The sequence below is a fragment of the Palaemon carinicauda genome, chromosome 29 (assembly GCF_036898095.1).
Source record: "Palaemon carinicauda isolate YSFRI2023 chromosome 29, ASM3689809v2, whole genome shotgun sequence".
Lineage (NCBI taxonomy): Eukaryota > Metazoa > Arthropoda > Malacostraca > Decapoda > Palaemonidae > Palaemon > Palaemon carinicauda.
In genome coordinates this window covers 52,421,294-52,436,293 of record NC_090753.1, presented here as the reverse complement: position 1 = coordinate 52,436,293, position 15,000 = coordinate 52,421,294, and positions in this window count along the sequence as shown.

The window sequence follows — 15,000 nt, the reverse complement described above, 5'->3', positions numbered from 1 at the left end:
GCCTTACAGATAAGAAAGTGAGTTCTTTCTTGTCTATTATCCGGTATTTTAAAATCATACCTTAGGTGTGAGCTACACCTGTTTCCTCTGGAAATTTTTCTGTGGTTACTCTAGGACAGATTAACTATACGATTTTATTATCTGGAAGGCTACAACAATTGGTTGTGCGGGAAACACAACTGTGTGTCTTTCCTTTCTGATTGTTATGCTAAGCTGTGCATATCCAGTGATACGTAGTTCACTTGATACTCATGGAAATTTCTTCTCTTTACAGGAGGACCATCCGAAGTGCGGAAGTGTTTTCTGCACACATACGCACACGCAACCCCTTCTCTCTAGGTCAAGATTGCTCACTCTCTTCCCTACCCGAAGGACGGGAAGAGCTAAGCGTGACTGGAAATATATATATATATATATATATATATATATATATATATATATATATATATATAATATATATATATATATATATATATATATATATATATATATATATATATATATATCATCTCCTCCTAATCCTATTGACGTAAAGGGCTCGGTTAGTTTTCGCCAGTCGTCTCTATCTTGAGCTTTTTAATCAATCCTTCTCCAGTCATCATCTCCTACTTCGCGTTTCATAGTCCTCAGCCATGTAGGTCTGAGTCGTCCAATTCACCTACTGCCTTGGGGAGCCCAGTTGAAAGTTTGCCAGACATTTGCTCTTCATTAGGAGAGATTATCCAATTGGTAGACTTCACAATATACTACAACAGAATAACATTGAAAAAAACCAGACCAGGAAAAGATTTACCTTATCAGCAGACGTTAAAGTAAAATTGGAGTACTCTCATAACGGAGGGAATAATAAAAAAGTAATAAAAAGGTATTAATAACAGCTGGAATAACAACGTAAGAGAACCCAAACGGTGTTTTTTTTTCCAACTTGCATTTTCTTTGCTAAAAGTAGGACAGGTTTAAATCAGTTTTCTTTGCTAAGAAAAACAGCTGCTTCATCAGCATTTTTTTTATCCGTTTGTTATTCTTAAACTACGTTGTTTTCTCAAACTACGTTGTTTTCTTAAACTACGTTGTTTTCAGAGTTAACAAATGATTCATCAGTATACTTTGTTTCATGTTCTTGAAAGGAAAATATAACTTACTTGAACCATTAAAGATTTAAAGGTTTAAAGGCCACTCATTAATGGCAGGTGCAAGGGACAGTGACACTGCCCTATCGAGCAGGACAATGCCCTTGAAACTGACCATATATACAATACATATGATTAGCGCCCAAGCTCCCTCTCAACTCGAGCTAAGACAATGGCTGCTGATGACTCAGCAGATAGACTTCTAGGCTCCCCCAAACACCCCATCCTTAGCTCACAAGGATAGTGAGGTTGCAGCGACCAAAGGATCTAATGAGTCTGGCGCTCACCAGTTAGGGACATTGCCACTATCATTTATCATCATAATGTTTTATCTTTGACTTTTTAAAATGATACGTAATCTACAACGAAATTAATCCCATTTTCGTTCAAAATAAGCATCAATCATTCAAGGCACTTTTTAAAGATTTAAAGGTCGCTCAGGAGTAGCAAAGGCAAGGGACAGTGGCAATAGCCTAAAGACTGACCATATATAAATATGATCTGCGCTCAAGCAACCTATCCTCCCAAGCTAGGACCAGGAAGCGTCAGGCAATGGTTGCTGATAACTCAGCAGATAGACCTATAGGCTCCACCCCAAACCCCCCATCCTTAGCTCACAAGGATTTTGAGGCTGCAGACACTACAAGAAACTTTCGAACTTGAGCGGGTCTCGAACCCCAGTCCAGCAGATCGTGAGGCAGGGATGTTTACAATAGGCTACCACACCCCTTGCTTCCTTTCTTCTATCTTGCTGTCCAGCTCTTTTAACTATTAATTCATAGTCGCTGAAGGGCCTCACAGACCCCAACGCTTGGTTATATAACCCGAAATCATGAATCCAATAGTTCATGAAATAGCAATGAATAATCATTCAAAAATCAATACCTCAGTTATCATTATACATTATCATCACTTAAATAGAATTTCATTTAATCGTAAGTATTTATTTATATGTGAAGATTCATACTAAGCCCTTTTTCTATTCAGCCACGCGAAGCGAGTCTTGAAGGCTATCAGATTAATGGTACTGAAAGCAAGGTAGTTACTGCAATTACAATAATTATTATTATAGTTATTACTTGCTAAGCTACAACCCTAGTTGGAAAAGCAGGATGTTACAAGCCCGGGGGCTCCAACAGGGAAAAATAGCCCAGTGAGGAGAGGAAACAAGAAAAATAAAATATTTTAAGAAGCGTAACATCATTGAAATAAATGTCTCATATAAACTATATAAACTTTAACAAAGCAAGAGGAAAAGAACTGAAATAGAACAGTGTGCCCGAGTGTACCCTCGAGCAAGATAACTCTAACCAAAGACAGTGGAAGACCATGGGACAGAGGCTATGGCACTACTCAAGACTAGAGAACACTGGTTTGGTTTTGGAGTATCCTAGAAGAGCTGCTTACCAAAAATAAAGTCTCTTCTACGTTTACCAAGAGGAAAGTAGCCACTTAACAATTACATTGCAGTAGTTCTATACTTTGCAGTACTTACTCAGTAATTCATGGATGTTTTTTCCAGTTTGTAGAATTTGTAACTAAGAAACGTGTAATGATAAAGAATTGAATAGCTGTACTGAGTTCATTTCGTCTTGTAATTAAATCGGTAGAACTTCAAAAGTTCAGGCTCGCAGCAAATGTTTTTATTTTGAACAGGCTGACATAAGTCTTTTTATAGTTTAAATATGAAAAATCTGTTTTGATGGTGTTACTGTTTTTAAAATATTCTATTTTGATTGTACATTATTTCTCATGTCTCTTTATTTCCTTATTTCCTTTCCTCACTTGGCTATTTTTTAATGTTGGAGCCCTTGGGCTTATAGCATCTTGCTTTTCCAACTAGGGTTGTAGCTTAGCTAATAATGATAATAATGATAATACTAATAATAATAATAATAATAATAATAATAATAATAATACATATGTATATATATGCTACATACATACTGCATATATATATATATATATACAGTATATATATATATATATATATATATATATTTATATATATATATATATATATATATATATATATATATATATATATATATATATATATATATATATATATGTATAAACGAAATATTTCAGTAACATATGAGATACTTTCACAGCCGCTCTTGCTATCCAAGTCCCGCTTGTTAGCATGATCCTTCGCTAATATATTTCGTCCAGGATAAAGGGTTGGGTCCATAATGTCTTCTCTCCCCCTCGGGCGCATTTTTCCCCCAAATTTGGTCCTAAATCAGCTGGATAACTAAAGAGTCGGGGATACTAGAGGGGGGAGGGCAAATTGGTGCAACTAAAACCCTCAATTTAACCAAGTGGTTTTTTGGGGGTCATATCTTTACTGTTTATTTCTTCTTTTTGTTTTCTCTTCCATTATTCTTTTCTTTTGTGCATCAGTTTATTATTATTATTATTATTATTATTATTATTATTATTATTATTATTATTATTATTATTATCATCATTGTTATTCTTATAAACAAGGTAAAACAAGTCTTTTATCAGGGTTATTGTAAAGATATATTCCTAATTGTAACTGTAAATTATTATTATTATTATTATTATTATTATTATTATTATTATTATTATTATTATTATTATCCAAGCCAACGAAGATGAAAGGTTATGTATTACTCCCTTGTTTGTTTGTTTGTTAGTGAATATCTTTCTGGTCACAATTTTAATCGTAATGAAACTTGCAGAGATTAAATGTTATGTAAAAAGCTGGAAATTATTAAATTTTGAAAGGTCAAAGGTCAAGGTCACGGTCAAGCAAAATGTCCAACGTAATCAGCCGAAAGTTTGGACATCATTGTCATAGAAACTTCAAACTTGGTTCATATTTCAGCGTATGAAAAACCACGCCAATTAGTACTTGTTATGGTCAAAGAAGAAAATTAAACGACCCATATATCCTAACAATGATAGTAAGATACATTCATTAAATAAAATCAAAACGACATATATATCCTCACAATAATAAAAGGAAACATTCATTAAATGCAATCATCAGTGAAACGTAAATAACGAGACTTTAGAAGATAATTTTATTCTCTCTTATACTTATAAGCCTCCTTAATACTGAGAAAATATTTACTTCAATCATTTATTGTAACTAGTATAACATCGAACCGCTCGGTTATTAAATAGTAAGATTTCACTAGGTATTTTTCCGTTACCAAACGAGTAGGACGCACTAACTTTATAGTCACATAATCAAAGGGAATTGTTTCAATTTGCCGGCGAGTTAATTGAAGCTTTGAGAGGGGTATATACTTTATCTATCTATTCTATTTACCCACACACGCTTTACTACCTATGTAGAAACTTTTCACTGCTTGCAACAACCTTCCACAAATTCCATGTGACCTCATCACATTCCACATCGCCTCCCTATCAACTCTTATCATACGCTTTCTCCAGATCCATAAACGCAACAAACACCTCCTTGCATATCTGCCTAACTGTAAAAATCTGATTCATGCATCCCCTACCTCTTCTAAAATCAACCTGTACCTCTAAAGTTGCAATCTCTGTTTTAACTTTATAGATGCTTAAAATACCAAATAAACTGAACGCAATAGTTATGTATGCAGACAGGTTCGCCAATTTACAAACGTGACATAACGAGTAGCACGTACAAACCTCAAGCAAAAAGGGGATGGCCGTCAACAGCAGCTTTCTGCTCCAGATGCTTCAAATATTTTAGCAACGTCACACGCTGAACCTTTAACCCTTGATTTACGGACTTTATGTATTACAGAGTACAGTTAACTAAATAAAAGTAACACAAAGATATTTAGATCAATCAGATCTGAAGGGAATATTTTGGGGATGGCCGTGTGACTATTGGGAAATAATACAACTAGGTTCTGTGGAAAAATATAAAATACTAAAATAAGAATATACATTATAATTACCTAATTAAGTGTTCTAAGGCTGACAGAAACATAGTACAATTACAAAAGCACTCTCAGTGCAGACCTCCGCTACAGCAGCTTATTTATCGAAATCAGCTCGCTTTTCCCAGAATCAATATAGACCGTAGGCGTATTTGATGTCTCCGTGACTTGGGGTTAAGGTTAGGGTTAAATCAGTCGACCTTTTGCTTGACCTTGACCTTTGACCTGGGACTTTTAAAATTGAATCACTTTCCCTTCTCAACATAACAATAAATCCCTGAAAGTTTCACTACTTTATGAGTATAATTGTGGCCAGGAAGTTGTTCACAAACAAACAAACAGACGAAACAGGCAAACAGGGCCGAAAACGTAACCTCCTCCTAACTTGGTTGGCGGAGGTCAAAATTTATCAGGGACAGAAAATAAGCGATTGAATTTAAGTTCATAATTAAACTCGAGTATCTAATTCCCCCTTCATTTCAAGTGGACCAACAGTGGAGGATCTAAAAGAGGGTTAGATGGCCCCAATAGGATTTCCAAGAATGAAATGAAGCGATTTTTTTATTCATATATTCAAGAAACTCCAAAGGCCTTTAGTAGATAAAAGTCTTGGGCACCAAAGACAATTATCGAGAACACTTAAGAGTTGCTGACACACAAAAGGGGGACCCATTTGAATGTCCCAAAGAAGGTCAGTTAAGAGAAGGCCATCTCCCCTATATAATAAAGAGCAAGCGTCTGGCTATATATATATATATATATATATATATATATATATATATATATATATATATATACATATATATATATACATATATATATATATATATATATATATATATATATATAAACAGATATATATATGTATATATATATATATATATATATATATATATATATATATATATATCTATATATATATATATAGATATATATATATGTGTATATATATATATATATATATATATATATATATATATATATATATATATGTATGTATATATATATACATATATATATATATATATATATATATATTACTACTTGCTAAGCTACAACTCTCGTTAGAAAAGAAGGATGCATTAAGCCCAGGGGATCTAACAGGGAAAATAGGCTAGTGATAAAAGGAAACAAGAAAAAATAAAATTTTTAAGAAGAGTAACAACATTAGAATAAATATTCTATATAAACTATAAAAACTTTAATAAAAGAATAGGAAAAGAAACAAAATAGGAACAGAACAGCGTGCCCCAGTGTATCTATCTATCTATTTATCTATCTATATATATACATATATATATACATATATATATATATATATATATATATATATATATATATACATATATATATATATATATAACGGGTGAGGTAGCCATGTCGTCCTGATGGAAGTTCCTATTAGGTAGCTTTCTAGGGTATATTTGACTACAGTGATATTCCCAAAGAATTTTACCTTAAGGTATCCAGAATTCTAACTCCTGGAGCAAATATCCCTAAATAATCTCACAGGGATATCGCATAATATCAGAGGACGTATTCTTGACACGTCACATAGCTATCTTCACCCCGAACAGTATTAACGCTTCGAGGGGGTATAGTGACAAGAATCTGAAACGAGAATGAAAAGAGAGCCGCTCATAAGGCATCTCTCCTATTCAGTTTCCAGTGTGTATCTGATGAAGGCGGTAGCGCCCTCTATATTCCTTGTAGCGATATACGAGGTGTTACAGATACTGTACTATAGGGAAGGGTCAACAGGCCCTTTTACAATAAAAGGAAGGGCGGGTCCATCAGGACGATATGGCTACCTCACCCAAAAATAGATTTTTCGCTTCGCTCAAAGTCCGTTTTTTGGGCTCAGGCCATGTCGTCCTGATGGAAGTTTACCAGAGCATTACTGTATCTGTGGATTCTCAATCAATGCCGTACTCTCAAGAAAGTATTTTCCTGGTCTGTCTAGACCTAGAGACTTATGATGTTACCGTCATACATCATTTCATCTAAGCATGAACTATATTAGTGCTTCCTGCCCCCTACAGGGAAGAGTCGTACTAGACTCTGGAAAAAGTCTCGAGGAGTACATAAAAATTTATGGATGACAAAATGACAAGCTTGTATAGTGGTCTCGCCCTATACAATATAAAGCAAAGTTTGTATAAGTGTCACCAATGTCAGAATGAATTTGTGACACCTTCCCCAATGTGACTACTCTTATAAACTCTTGGATAATGGCTGTATCCGCATAGAAACAAATTTTGCCTCTTTGCCACCATCCCGTTAGGGTACCACGTCAACCCTTCCAAGGAAGGGTTAGAGTGAGTGGACTTTTGCTTGAATCAGGGAACAGTCTCGAAAGACATACTATGATAAAAATATCCATATTTTAATCTTAATGCTCAGTACATTTCTAATAAAATGAGTGTGGGCGAATAAGAACTAGTTTATCAAAATTTAATAAATGTACATATCAGATCAACATTTATAAAATTTATAAAATGTGGATGATGTGCGTAAAAGCATAAAGGAAAACAGTCAACAGAAAATATTGTTTAATCTACTAGGAAACAGATTTGCCACTTCAATTGAATTATTAATAATAATGATATAGTCTGTATACTGTTTACATACACTATCGTAAAAAACGCTTGGCACAAGTGTCCGTATATGTTATAGATTACCGACGTCAATGGAACAGTTCGTAAGGACACTTTCGTGGCCTATCGCTCAGCGTGTAGTAACATACAGTGACTACACGCGCACCCTCTTAATTAATCGTCCCAAATTAATTACACTGTTCCTCGCAGACTTAAAACAGAAGGTTAAAGAATTCTACCTGCTGCTACCACAGATCTCATAAGTTGCTCCACTTACTTCGCATAGTACATAAAGAACGCCTTGGATGACTACCAGCCGGTGTGCAAACAAGGATATTCAAAGACCATATAATTAAAGAAATTTTATGGAAGAGGCAACTTTCCTCGGATCATGACTAACGGGTGTACTGTCTGGATCCGTTTTGAGAATAACACGGGTGAATTTCGCCCATAGTTATAGATAACTTTGAACCCAGGGTTTCTCTTCTGAACAGCTGTCCTCCCATAAAGTCTGAAGCTCTATGAAGATAGACCTTTAGGCACTCCACTGGACATAGAGATGCATCTTCCTTCAGAGGGCAGATTCTCTAGGTGGGTAGCTTGTTCCTGGTAAGAAACGTTGGGTCTGGAAATATATTCAGTTCTCCCTCCAAGAACTGGACGTGGCCACTATTTCATAACTCTGGCCCCCAAAGCGAGTACAAACAGAAATATGACTTAAATTCAAAACCTTCTAAGCACATTCCTCATTGTTCATTATTTATACACAATGAGGAATCATATCTAATGACCATGCAAAGGGTCTTTGGAAGCACTGGAGGGCTGGTTCATTAAAAACGTCGTAAGAAAGGTCGACCTGTAAGGCATATGGTATCTGACTTGTCAAGGCAGGCTTGAACAACAGAACTGTGTTGGCTGCTAAACCTTGCTCATGAAGCTGAATGAAGAATGATAAATAGGAATCTGTCGGGATTTCTTTCGGTTTCTTCGCCTTGACAAAGGATAGCTATTTCTTCCCTGAAGCCTCATAATGTCCTCTGGTTTCCTCCAAAAGTCTAAACTGATTTTTAAACACCGAATCTTTTTCTCATCGTTAAGGAGAGAAAATCATGAGATGTAGGTTCCGTGTTTTCTGTGAAGGAGCGAAGACAGTCGACTTCTGTACTCGCTGAGACAGGGATGGATCCAGTAGCGGTACGAATTTTAGTCGTAGTTCCAATGCCAGAGGGAACCACACGCTATTTGGCCACTTGTGGGCCACTATTGCCGCTTTCCCTTTGAAGGATCTCAGCTTATCGAGGACCTTCAAAAGGAGGTTGTGCGGAGGGAACAGATAGATACTGGACCATCTGTTCCAGTCCAGGGACATAGAGTTTACTGCCTCCGCTGACGGCTCCTCGTAAGGGGACACGTAACGATCTATTTTCTTGTTGTCTTTCGTCGCAAAGAGGTCTATCTGCAGCTCTGGGACTTGACTCGAGATGAAGGAGAACGATCCTGCGTCAAGGGACTATTCTGACTCTATAGGTGTAAACCTAGATAGAGCGTCCACTGTCACATTGCGGAACCCTTGAATGTGAACTGCTGACAGGTGCCATTTCTTCCTTTCCGCCCAACGGAAAATGGCCAACGTCACTTGGATCTCTTCGCGCGTTTGATGCGTATTTTCTCCAGACTCCTGTTGCATCCTTAAGCTGTGCTCTTAGCACTGGATCTGTTATCGAAGCAAACTGTAGAGAGCCCAGCACTCTCTCCTGTTCGCGTCTTGATATCCGTTTGGATTTCAATAGTCTCTTGATAGATCCTGCTATTTCTTTCCTCTTCTTACTAGGAATGGAAAGCCGATGTGACTCCAAATTCCAGTGGATTCCCAACCACTGAAATTTTTGAGCTGGAGAAAGACGAGACTTTTTGATGTTGATCTTGAATCCCAGATGTCCCAGGAACTGGATCACTATCTTAGAAGCTTGCATGCATTCTGTCCTGGATGCTGCCCACACCAGCCAGTCGTCCAAGTAGGCTACTACTTGGACCCCCTTTAGGCGTAATTAATGGACGGCTGCGTTCGCGAGCTTCGTGAAAATCCTTGGGGCTATGTTTAGCCCGAAAGGCATGGCTCTGAAGGCGTGAAGTTTTCTACGTAACTTGAAGCCTAGGTAGGAGGAGAGGTGACGATTAATTGGAACGTGCCAATAAGCGTCAGACAAGTCTATAGAGACAGTATATGCCCTTCTGGGCAGTAGGGTCCTTATGTGCTGAAGCGTGAGCATTCTGAACTTGTAGTTCACTATGAACTTGTTGAGTGGCGACAAGTCTAGAATAACTCTGAGTTTGAGGCTGGCTCCTTCCTAAGACGGACATAGCAGTCCGGATAAGAATCTTTGTTGGGCCAAAATTCCACTTCTTCCAGGGGAATTGCTCCCAACTTTTCTGAGATCACGATCTTCCCGGTTGTCATTGGCATGTGTTCGGCATACCTCCAAGGATTAGTATCCGAGCACAAAGGAAGATCCTTCACGCTGAGCCGCTTCTGGGGCCCACGTGATGCTGCAAGTCTACGTATCTCCAGTTTCATTGCAGCTTCCTTCTCATCATTCTTCCTTTGAATTTGTTGGATCATCTCAACAATGGAAGAAAGAGTCCTTCCCAGTTCATCTGGGATAGCAGACGATGTAGACGGAATAGGTTCTGGGTCCGGAACCGATGTAACCGACACTTCGTCGATTTCTTCCTCTTCTACTTGAGGAGCCTGGAACAGCTCCTCCTCCTGACCTTCTCCTAGAAGGTACTTCTCAGTAGAATCCGACACCTCCGACATCCTATCGTCCAATTGGATGTCTTGAAGGGCGGCTGAGACTTCAGAATCTACCGGATTCTGGGCAATTGGTATCTCCACATGAGGCTGGGGGATGATTGCATCAGCCGATGCTTTAGGGAAAAGGTAGGCCCTCATCTTCTCATTTGGAAGGTAGGGACCTGAGGTGTTTTTCTGAAAACCCCTCACCCAGGATCGTAACGTTTCCCTGGCAGCATCCCTTGACTCCGTTGACTTAGGGTCATCAAAAGCCTTGGTAATCAGGTTAGAACAAACTGTACAAACCTGAGGGTCCCAATAGCGGAGATCACCTCTGGAGGCTGCGCATGCTGCGTGCCTCCTGCAATATTGATGTCCACAGGAGTTCTTACTGCGGACATTACAGAACACACTCCCGCACTTCGGATGGTCCTCCTGTAAAGAGAAGAAAAGTCCATGAGTATCAAGTGAAGGCTTTCACTTATATTGAGACATTTAGCTTATATAGAAAATCTATAAAAGAAAGAAGGAAAGACACATACTTGTATTTCCTGTAAAGTCAATTGCTGAAACCTCCCGAGATATTAAAACTAAGGTTAATTCTATTCTAGAATACCTTATGTAATTTCCTAAACGGAAATTTAAGGTGTAGTTCACACCTTGCGATAAAGTTTTAATATACGAGATAGAAAGAATACAGAAAGAACTTACTTTCTATGTATTGTACAGTCTCAACAAAAGGCTGTACAAGATAACCTTAAGTATGATGAAGAACTTTTAGTGTTATCATAAGCACTCTACAGCAGTTTCTGCTAATGCAGTGTGTACTACACTACAAATACAGCAACTACTGTACATCGCATGCTGTTGTGCCGGAGTGTGCCTGCACGTGCCGGTCAGCAACTACCCCTGTATAGTTCAAAGATATACTATCTTTAACTAATAGGCGGCAGCCCCCTGATTCGCGACTGTGTGCCGGCCGGCAATCATTGCCAGCCGACGGCTGAAAACACTTATACCCGGCTGCCGGGCTGTGTTTCCACTGCCGGCTGGCAAAGGTAATAAATCCCATGCTCGCCGACAGTAGCCAAGAACCAGAGAACCTCCACCTGCCCGGCTGTCGGCTGTTAAGCCGGCAGCCGGGTTAGGGGTGCAACACAATAGTCAGAGAAACAGTATGGATGTAAGGTTATAAGGCGGCATTGCCATACGACCTTCCATCTAGAAAGAGTGAACTTATGGAAGGGGAGAATGTAGCATTCAGGCTTCCAAAGAATCCATAGCCTGCAGGGCTCTACCGGCAGACATGGAAGGGAGACCAAGGGAGGTCTTGGGTTCACTCTGCAAAGAAAAAAGGGTCTCTGCCGGCCGACACGTAGTGCCAGCCAGCAGAGAGCTGAGCCTGTCCTCCATCCTAACCTATACTAGGTACGGAAGAAGGACTGCGGCCAAAAGAAAATAAAAGAAAGAGAGGTGGGGAAGGGATAAGGGTCCTATAGACTTCGTTCTAGCAGGAGACACACTCAGCCGTTAGGGAAGCTCATCCTAACCAAGAGTTGTCTATTAGGGAGGAAGACTGGCAATACTTGCTAACCTCCTCCCAACCAGAACAAAGTTAGGTGAAGTTATTTCGCCGGGCAACAGAGAAAACTCATTCTCCAGCCCGAGAAAAACAACACAGGACAGTCTGCTAGGCCACTAGAGGAAGGAATCATCTCTTACAGAATCCTTCCAACATGGACTAGGGAAGCAAAGCTTCCTGTGTCCGCCCCTAACCTAGCAAAGGAGACTCGTTCTCTATGCTAGGAAGAAACAGATCACAGACTAGAAACTCTGATGTTCTGCCCTAACCCAAAAAACCAGTCACTCTGGTTATCAGGTCTGGACAGACATATCCTAGAATAGTTATACCTGAATTATTATACAGATAGAACCACTTGGATTAAGCCGAAGGCTTACAGAGGGAGAGAGGGATTGAAGTTAGCGTCCGGAGGAGAAAAGAACAATTGGGGATGTGCGAAAGTATACTACTGTACCTGGAATACTAGACTAGGTAAGATGAGAATCGATTACCTAAATCACCGAAACTCTCTCGTATACAATCTTGGAAAAAACATTCCTAGCGGAGCTGAATAGCTAAATTATTAAAGCGTAACAAACCGGGGACGTCACTCCAGCTAACTAAATGACCCATAAGAGCGAGCGATAGCATCCAGGATGCGTCCGGTAAGCAACAGCTCTAGTTTACGTTAAAATCACTTTTGATTTAATTCAAAACGACAAGAGCTTACATTTATACATAGCAAAGATAATACTCAACTTCCTAGAGGCAGAAGAGTCCGGAGAAGTCATCAAAATGTTGAATTAAATCCAAAATAACGAGAGAACACAAGGGAAAACACCGAGTAGTAGAGCTACACGAAAAGGAATAAAGAGGGCGCTACCGCCTTCATCAGATACACACTGGAAACGGAATAGGAGAGATGCCTTATGAGCGGCTCTCTTTTCATTCTCGTTTTAGATTCTTGTCACTATACCCCCTCGAAGCGTTATTACTGTTCGGGGCGAAGATAGCTATGTGACGTGTCAAGAATACGTCCTCTGATATTATGCGATATCCCTGTGAGATTATTTAGGGATATTCGCTCCAGGAGTTTGAATTCTGGATACCTTAAGGTAAAATTCTCTGGGAATATCACTGTAGTCAAATATACCCTAGAAAGCTACCTGATAGGAACTTCCATCAGGACGACATGGCCTGAGCCCAAATATATATATATATATATATATATATATATATATATATATATATATATATATATATATATATATAGATGTATATATATATATATATATATATATATTTATATTTATTAAAGTGTAGCTCCAAAACTAAGTGGAGCCCTAAAAAAGGGTCGCGAAATGATCCGAAACACGTGTCGACACCAAACAATAAATGGAGAGAAGTAAATGTATTTCTGCAGTTATTCTGAAAACTATCTGCAGGACAGTCTGTCCGAAGAGAAACTAACTTCGATTTCTGAACGCCACTAATTGACATTGTCCATTCATATATATATATATATATATATATATATATATATATATATATATATATATATATATATATATATATATGTATATATATATATATATATATATATATATATGTGTGTGGGTGTGTGTGTATATACATGTATATGTTCTATTTCTTTCCTGTCACGCTCAACGGCATTCCCAGGCCTATACCTATGTACCATGGGAAGGGGGAGAGGGAACACTCATACCCTGGTGAGAGAGGGTACACCGAGAGGTACACTGTGTTTGTGTGTGCGTGCATGTCTATCTTAATGTTTAACTGTAATTTTTTGACGGGTCGTGTACGCTTGCCCAGAAATAAACCTCCCCAGCGTTGAATGACCTCCTTGGTCCCAATTCCTGGTTCACCGAAATTCTATAAATCAAATCAAATGTATACATTTTCTGAAAATGTATTCAGTAACCAGTAAATAACTAATATATTTATTTTCATAAATGGCATCATAAACAGAGGGAAATTAAGCATCATGGACCCCTGGCTAGTACAATGGTAACGTGTTCGCCTGCATTCGCATAGCAGCAGATCGATCCCCGCCAGGGACCGTAAGTTCAACCGGTTTACTGGGGAGGCCACTATTGTGGTTGGGAACCATAGTGGGTGGTTGTGCTTGCCAGGCTGACGTTCTGGTGAGAATCTATTCTGATGAAACTGGAACTGAAACCAGACACCTTTAACCTTTAACCTTTATATCTCCAGGGTTGTGGTGGCCGATGTGGTAACGTCCCTAATTGGTGAACGCCAGACTGGGGTTCGATTCCCGTTTAAACTTGTTAGTTCCTTTGTTCGCTGCTACCTTAACATCCTTGTGACCTAAGGATGGAGGTTCAGCCATTGCCTGACCCTCTTTTGTCCTAGCTTTAGTGGAGAAGGGGCTTGGACGCTTATCATATATACATATATATATATATATATATATATATATATATATATATATACATATATATATATATATATATATATATATATATATATATATATATATGATCAGTATCTAGGGAAATTCCTGCTTGATAGGGCAATCTCAGTGTCCCTTGCCTCAGCCATTCATGAGCGACAAAAGAATAGGAGAAAGAAGATTGTAATAAAAGTACGCGGGTTCAGTCAGGGTCGAATAAAAACCGAAAATAGAAATTAATACTTTGTTTTCGCGAGCAACTTGAATATGAAGAGCTCTTCCAAGTCAGGTGTGAGTGTGTTACACATCTCTTTTATGTCTCGTTCATATGTGAGGTGTCTCCTCTCTGTCCTCTCTCAAGTCTCTTCGTAAATTATCGATTCTCTTCTGAGTAAAAACTTTTGTAAAGACCTGATGGATTTAACCACTTAATGTTGCCTTTCATTGATCCCTCAATTTGTCTGTGTTCTCTAAACAGGAAGCTCAAGAAAACAATGAGATATTCTCTCTCTCTCTCTCTCTCTCTCTCTCTCTCTCTCTCTCTCTCTCTCTCTCTCTCTCTCTCTCTCTATC